This window comes from Sorex fumeus, unplaced genomic scaffold (assembly GCF_029834395.1).
Source record: "Sorex fumeus unplaced genomic scaffold, SorFum_2.1 ptg000003l, whole genome shotgun sequence".
Lineage (NCBI taxonomy): Eukaryota > Metazoa > Chordata > Mammalia > Eulipotyphla > Soricidae > Sorex > Sorex fumeus.
Genome location: NW_026606060.1, coordinates 12,073,241 through 12,081,735, shown reverse-complemented (window position 1 = coordinate 12,081,735; position 8,495 = coordinate 12,073,241). Strand labels below are relative to the sequence as shown.

Below are 8,495 nucleotides of genomic sequence, written 5' to 3'. Positions count from 1 at the left end.
TTACTATAGGCTTCCTGATACAGTTTTGTGAATTTTTCAGTGTGGAGATCTCGAGGTGATGTTTCTCACACTCTAGGCTCTCTAGGCTCTATTTTCACTAAATTGATAAGGATACATCATATAGAGCACCACATTTGGGTCAATCCATGAATACTTTGATTTTACCTCAAATTAATAATTTTTTACTAATTATGTATGTATTACAATTTTTATTTATATGACCCAAGTTCGATTCTTCCACCCCTCTTGGAGGGGCAAGCCACAGAGAGTATTTTGCCCACATGACAAAGCCTGGCAAGCTACCCATGATGTATCTGATATGCCAAAAACAGTAACAACAAGTCTCATTACTGGTGCCCACTTGAGCAAATCGATCAACAACAGGAGGACAGTGTTACAGTGCTACAGTGCGTTCAATTAGAGTGTCCAATTTACCAATCAGAGAAAAGAGCTAAGCAAAGTTTCTTATAGTTCAACTCTAGATGTGCTCCTTAGGGGAAGATCTACTTTTTGATGGTTGGAGAAAATGTGATGCTCTGTGAATGCTTGATGCAAGAAGTTCTCCAGTGCCTAGTCTTCCTCACCTGACCTCTCTCTGCTTTATGCCACAGGGCCTTCAACACAATGGAGGCAGCCAGGAGTGGAGCAACAATGATGTGCTGAATTATCTGGCCTGGGAGAAAAATACCCTAGGTTATCCCAACCCAGCCTACTGTGGGTGCCTTCCAGAAACCTCAGGTAAGGGAAACTGAAGCTTTTCTGTCAGCCCTTCACTCCCTCATATCTGAAATAAACTTCAGAAAATCCTAGACTTATTCTATTTTTTATCAATTACATGGACTTCACCACAGTGAAAGACTCGCTGATGAGAGTACAAGTAGTTATAAGATGAGCATTGTCAAAGGAACATCAGGGTATATATTGTCTTGTCAAAGTTATGTTGTCAAAGCTATGTTGTTATGATTAAAAAGTCAGAGGAAAATTTGGAACTGGACATGTAGGTTCTACAGATAATGTCCCCCACATTCTTGTGGTTGGATACACATAGGGCAAAGAGAAGGCTCATACTGATACTTTAAGGTCAATCTAGATTAAGAATGTGTAAGAGAGTTGGAAACTGCTGTCTTGTACTGCCAATATAGTGTATGACTAGGCAGGTATATGAAAGCATGCTATACTTCTCCAGGTCACTGGACTCACAAGTTTTTAACTTGCCCACTTAGTAAGGTGCTGGAGAGATAGCACAGTGGGTAGGGTGTTTACCTTGCATGCAGCCAACATGGCTGACCCAAGTTTGATTCTTCTGCCCCTCTCGGAGAGTCCTGCAAGGTACCGAGAGTATCTTGCCCGCACAGAAAAGCCTGACAAGTTACCTGTGACCTGTTCAATATGCCAAAACACAGTAACAAGTGTCACAATGGAGACGTTACTGGGACTGCTCGAGCAAATCTATGAACAACAGGAGGTCAGTGACAGTGACTTAGTGAGAAGTGGGGCCTCAGTTCTGCTTCCTGCTTGCAGGGCAGCATTCAGAGGCTCATTCTGATGTCTTGGCTTAGCAGCAACAAATATTCTTTTTTTTTTTTGACTTTTTTAAAAAAATTTTTATTGGTGAAACACCATGAGGCACAGATGTAGACTTAAAAGTTTTTGTGCTTGGGTTTCAGTTATACAATGACCGAGTACCCATCCCTCCACCAGTTCCCATTCTCTACCACCAGTGATCCCAATATCCCTACCCCCCACCCCCCACCCCCATCCCATCCTGACTCTGTGGCAGGGCATTCTCTCTTGTTCTCTCTCTCCTTTTGGGTGCTGTGGAATATGAAATGCTTCACAAATTTGTGTGTCATCCTTGAGTAGGGACCATTCTGATCTTCTTTGTATCATTCTAATTTTAGTATATGTGCTGCCGAAGTGAACACAACAAATATTCTTAATTCATGAATCCTGTGTATACTGGAAAATGTATGTATTGATGTAATATCTGCCACCTAAGCAGTTAGAGAACTGTACAGAGAGTAACAACAATTCTTTCTCGAAGTACTCTGGTCATTGCAATATCTTATTCTGAGCCCTTTTGTTTTTTTCTGTTTGGCAAACAAGGAATAGGGTTTTTTTTTCCCTTTATTTTATTTTATTTTTTTAAAAGTTGTAGATTTACAATTTTTGTGCTTTGGTTTCAATTATACAATGATCAGATACCCATCCCTCCACCAGTGCCCATTTTCCACCACCATGGATAATATCCCTCCCACCCCCATCCCCCATCCCCCCTGTCTCTGTGGCAGGGCAATCCCCTGTGTTCTCTCTCTCCTTTTGGGTGTTGCGGTCTGCAAAAGAGGCATTGAGTGGCAAACATGTTCAGTCCATAGTCTACTTTCGACATGCATCTCCCCTCCTGGGAGGATCCTCCAAACATCCTTTATTTGGTGCTCCCCTCTCTATCTGAACTGCCCTTTCCTCTAGGATACCCGGCTGGCCTCTAAGTTATGGAGTAATCCTCCTGGTGCTGATCTCAGCTATTCTTGGGTATTAATCTCATACTTTGTTACTTTATATCCCCCAGATGAATGCAATATTTCTATGTCTATCCCTCTCTTTCTGACTCATTTCGCTTAGCATGATACTTTCCATATTGTACCACTTGTCTGTAAATTTCATGACTTCATCTTTTCTAAGAGCTACATAGTACTCCATTGTGTAGATGTACCAAAGTTTCTTTAACCAGTCATCTGTTCTTGGGCATTCAGGTTTCTTCCAGTTTCTGGCTATTGTAAAGAGGGCTGCAATGAACAAACAAGTGCAGATGTCACTTCGACTATACATTTTTGCCTCTCTGGGATATATTCCCAGGAGTGGTATTGCTGGATCAAATGGGAGCTCCATTTCTAATTTTTTGAGAATCGTCCATACTGTTTTCCAGAAGGGCTGAACCAGTGGACATTCCCACCAACAGTGAAGGAGTGTCCCTTTCTCGCCACATCCACGCCAGCATCGGTTGCTTTTGTTCTTTTGAATGTGGGCCAGTCTCTGAGGTGTGAGATGGTATCTCATTGTAGTTTTGATCTGCATCTCCCTGATGATTAATGATGTAGAGCATTTTCTCATGTGCTTTTTTGCCATTCGGATTTCTTCTTTGAGAAAGTTTCTGTTCATTTCATTGCCCCATTTTTGGATGGGGTTGGATGTTTTCTTCTTGTGGAGTTTAACCAGTATTTTGTATATCCTGGATATCAACCCCTTGTCAGATGTGTATTCGGTGAATATCCTTTCCCATTCTGTAGACTGTCTTTGTATTTTGGTCACTGTTTCTTTGGAGGTGCAGAAGCTTCTTAGTTTAAGATAGTTGAATAGGGGATTTTTGTGGACATGACTTGTGTATAAGAAAGGGCCCATAAGTGCTTCCTGTGCATGTTTACTGAGAACCCCAACAATTAGTTCAACACATTTATTTTGCACAACACAAATAACTCTTGGATCAAACAGGAAAATAAATTGCTCGTTATGCAGTGCCCTCTGAAAAAAAAGCTCCTAAAATGAGATTTTAACTGAAATGACCATTGCACTTTGGGTCATGAGATCTTGACACAGAACAATTTTAGTCATGATAGTACAGATTGGTATGGAGCTTCTATTTAAAACTTATACTGAAAGTAGATAGTGTGTAACCAAGGCAGATATTTTTTCTTCTTCAATTTTATTACACTCTTCTCCAATTTATTGCAAATGGCTAATTTAAATAATTACCATGGAAATCATATACCACTTCTAAATATACCACCTCTATCCATTATATAACCATGGGCATGGATTACATAGATTACATATGCCAATGAAGTTACAATAAATTTAGAGTGGATAAACTCTATCTGTTCATATAATTTTCTGACTTGTCACTCGTCACTTGTCTTCCCGTTTCACATCAATTTGCTCAAGCAGGCATTGAAATCTGTATTCATCCCTGTCGTGTACTAATGTAGCCCAATGGTGTCTGCTCACTCCAGGAACATGAAGAACATCAAACCATACATTCATGGTCTTGACGAAGAAGTCCTACTATCTCATAGGTGAGCGTCCAGGAGTTCTTTTGACATTCCATGGAATTCATTCAGTAATGGCTCTAGTGCATTGGTCATCTCCAAATCGCATTATGTGTTACAAATTCACCACCAGGATCTCTCCATTCTATAAGGAAATGACCATCAACATAAAGAGAGTGGTTAAGCAGGGTGACACTATTTCACCGGAACTCTTCAGTGCCATCCTCGAGTTTTCTGACAGAAAACCAAACGTCTGGAACATATCCCTGGACTTACCTTTATTTTGTTGACCATGTCCAAGAGAATTTTTGAAGTATTTGCATCAAGTTGCAGTTCGACTCACACTACACAAATATGCCTTTTCTGCATGTCTCCTACACACACTGTCATTACAATTTTTTTTTTCAATCAGCTACACTCTTTTGTTATGTTTTGTTTTGTTTTTGTTTCTTGCACCACACCGGCGATGTACAGGGTTTACTCCCGGCTTTGCTCTCAGGAATTAAAACCTGACGGTGCTCAGTAGATCATATGGGATGCTGGGATTTGGACGTGGGTCAGCTGCATGCAAGGCAAATGCCCTGCTCGCTGTGCTATTAGTCCAGACCTGATTTTATTACTTCTTAAAAGTTGTTCTGCTACAAACGGAAATGTCAAACCTGAAAAACCTGGTAGGTGAATTGAAAAACTCAGTAGAAGGCCTCAGCAGCAGAGTAACAGCTGCTGAGGACAGAATCAGTGAGCTTGAAGATGAAGTCCAGAGACTCTCCAGAAAAAAGAGAAAATGGGCAAAAGACTCACAGTTCAGAAAGAGATAGCAAAAGAAGATGGAGATGAAGCTAAGAGGAGTAATATAAGAATTATTGGAGTCCCAGAGGGACAGGAAGAAAACCCTGATGAATAAGAAACTGTCAAAGACATCATTGCTACGACATTTCCAGAGCTGAAGAAACATGCGACCACATTCAGGAGGCCCCAAGGGTACCAGGTGGAAGAAATCTGAATAAAAATACCCCAAGACACATCCTGATCAAAATGACCAAAACCTTAGATAGTGACAAAATTCTGAAAGCAGCAAGATCAACGAACTAAATTGCCTACAAAGGAGCATTGTTAAGATTCACAGAAGCAGGGTGGGATGGGGGTGGGGTGGGGGTGGGAGGGATATTGGGACCCGTGGTAGTGGAAAATGGGCACTGGTGGAAGGATGAGTGTTTGATCATTGTACAGTTGAAACCCAAGCACAAAATTTTGTAGATCTACAGCTGTACCTCATGATGTTTCACTAAGAAAAATTAAAAAAAATATAAATGATGTAGAATGGTCACTGGTGGAGGGATGGGTACTGGATCATTGAATAACTGAAACCCAAGCACAAAAATTTGTAAGTCTACAACTGTACCTCATGGTGTTTTACTAATAAAAATTTTTTAAAAAGTAAAATAAAGTCTTAATCTCTAATTAAAAAAAAAGATTCACAGCTAATTTGTCTGATGAAACCCTCATGGCCTGAAAACAGTGGTATGATATAGTGAAAAAACTCAATGAAATAAATGCCTCACCAAAAATTCTTTACCCAACAAGACTCTAATTCATAACAGAAAGAACAACATACAGTCTTACAGAAAAACAACAACTCAGGGACTTTAACTGTCACTGTCACTGTCTTCCCATTGTTCATCAATTTGCTTGAGCAGGCCCAGTAACATTGTAAGACTTGTTACTGTGTTTGGCATATCAAATACGTCATGGGTAGCTTGACAGACTTTGCCTTGCAGACAAGATACTCTCGGTATCTTGCTAAGCTCTCGGAGAGGGGTGGAGGAATCAAACTCTGTTCGGCCATGTTGGTTGCGTGCAAGGCAAACGCCCTACCCGCTGTTCTATCACTCCAGCTCTCAGGAACTTTATAGACTCAAAACTATGGTTACAAGAACAACTAATTGGGCTACTTTAAGAAAAGACAGGTCCTTCAAATACACAAAATTTCAACAGAAAAATGGAACAAAACAGCATAACACTAATTTCTCTCAACACCAATGGGTGAAACACCCCATTAAAAGACACAGAGGAGCAGTATGGATTAGAAAATTGAAACCTACATTCTGCTGCCTGCAAGAAACACATCTCAATAGTCAAAGAAAACACAAGCGCAAAGTCAAAGACTGGAAAACAATTTTACAGGAAAACAATGCCCATAAAAAAGTCGGGGTAGCCATCCTAGTATCACACCACATTGATTTCAGTCTGAAGAAGGTCACAAGAGACAGTGAAGACCATTTCTTATTGAACAAGGGATCTGTATAGCAGGAAGAACTTGCAATACTAAATGTATATGCAACTAATGAGTGACCAGCAAAGTACTTAAAACAACTACCCACAGGCTTGGAGAAAGACATCTACAGAAACACAATACTAGTGAGACACTTCAACACCACTTTATTACCTTTTGATAGATCAACCCGATTCAAGCTTAGCAAGGACATACTTCTGAGGGAAAAAATGTAAGAAAGGGACTTAGTAGATATATACAGGACACTTCATCCTAAAAACCCTGAATATACATTCTTCTCAAGAGTGTATGAAACATTCTCCAAGACAGACCATATGCTGAGCCACAAAACATACCTCCATAAAATTAAGAAGATAGAGATTGTAACAACAATCTTCTCAAACTATAATGCGCTGAAATTAGAAGTAAATCACACACACAAACATAAAACTAAACCAAACACCTGGAAATCAAACAGCTCACTATTGGACAATGAGTGGCTTAGAAAGGAAATCAAAGAGGAAACCCAAAGATTCCTGGAAACGAATGAAAATGAGGACACTAGTTACTAAAACTTATGGGACACAGCAAAAGCTGGGTTAAGAGGAAATTTTAAAACCCTACAAGCATTCCTCAGGAAGGAGGAGCGAGCGCACATAAGTAAACTAACCTCACAGTTTAAGAGCTTGGAGAATGATCAACAAAAGGAACCCAATCCAAACAGGAGGAAGGAAATAATAAAACTAAGAGCAGAGATTAACGAGATGGAAACCCAAAAAACAATCTGAAAGATGAATGAAACCAAGAGCTTGTTCTTTGAGAAAATAAACAAGATCAATTTACCTCTAGCAAAACTCACAAATAAAGGGAAAGAGAAAACCCTAATAAACCGAATCAGAAATGAAAAGGGGGTCATTACAACAGAAACTACAGAAATTCAAAAGATCCTCAGGGAGTACTTTGAAAAGCTTTATGCTACGGAACACAAAAATCTCGAGGAAATGGATGAATTCCTAGATTTCAATTGTCTCCCAAGGCTGAACCAATAAGACCTGGAATACCTGAACAGACCTATCACTATCAAGGCAATTGAAAAGGTAATAAAAAGTCTCCCCAAGCACAAAAGTCCTTGCCCGGATGGATTCATTAATGAATTCTTCCAAATCTTTTTTTTTTTTTTGCTTTTTGGGTCACACCCGGCGATGCTCAGGGGTTGCTCCTGACTCATGCACTCAGGAATTGCTCCTCTGGGGACCATATGGGATGCTGGGAATTGAACCTGTGTTGGCCATGTTGGCTGCGTGCAAGGCAAATGCTCTACCCGCTGTTCTATTGCTCCAGCCCCACTTCCATATCTTTAAAAGGACTTACTCCCAATCCTCTTTAAGCTTTTCCACGAAATTGAAGTATCAAAAACACTTCTGAACAGTTTCTATGAAGCAAATATCACCCTAATACCAAAAGGAGACAGATATACCACAAAGAAAGAGAATTACAGACCCATATCCCTGAGGAACACAGATGCAAAGATCCTCAACAAACTATTAGCAAATAGAATCCAATGACTCATCAAAAAGATCATACACCATAACCAAGTAGGATTTATCTCAGGAATGCAAGGATGAATTAACATTTGGACATTGATCAACATAATCCATCATGTCAAGAAAAGAGAAGATAAAAACTATACGATCATATAAATAGACTCAGAGAAAGCATTTAACAAGATCCAGCACCTGTTTTTGATGAAAACTCTCAGCAAAATAGTCATTGAAGGAACTTTTCCCAATATAGTCAAAGTCATCGACCACAAGCCCATGGTAAGTATCATTCTCAATGGGGAAAAACTAAAAGCCTTCCTCCTAAGATCAGGCACAAGACAAGGTTGCCCACTTTCACCACTCCTATTCAATATAGTACTGTAAGTCCTGGCCATTGCAGTTTGGCAAGGAAATACAGATAAGAAAGGAAGAGGTCAAACTATCACTATTTGCAGACGATATGAGACTATACTTAGAAAACCCTAAAGATTCTACACAAAAGCTCCTAGAAACAATAGCTCCTAGTTTAGTGGCAGGATACAAAATCAACACCCAAAAGTCCATGGCATTCTTATATACAAATAAAGAAAGAGAAGAAAGAGACATTAAAAAAACCCAGTTCACAATAGTACCTCAGAA

General features: G+C 39.8%; 1 non-coding gene across 1 annotated transcript; it reads right to left on the bottom strand.

Moving 5' to 3' along the window:
- Positions 1-1,818: 1,818 nt before the first annotated feature.
- On the bottom strand, positions 1,819-1,925 carry LOC130029129 (U6 spliceosomal RNA). Its single transcript, XR_008793278.1, has one exon. It is a non-coding gene; the product is annotated as a U6 spliceosomal RNA (small nuclear RNA).
- Positions 1,926-8,495: the final 6,570 nt, after the last annotated feature.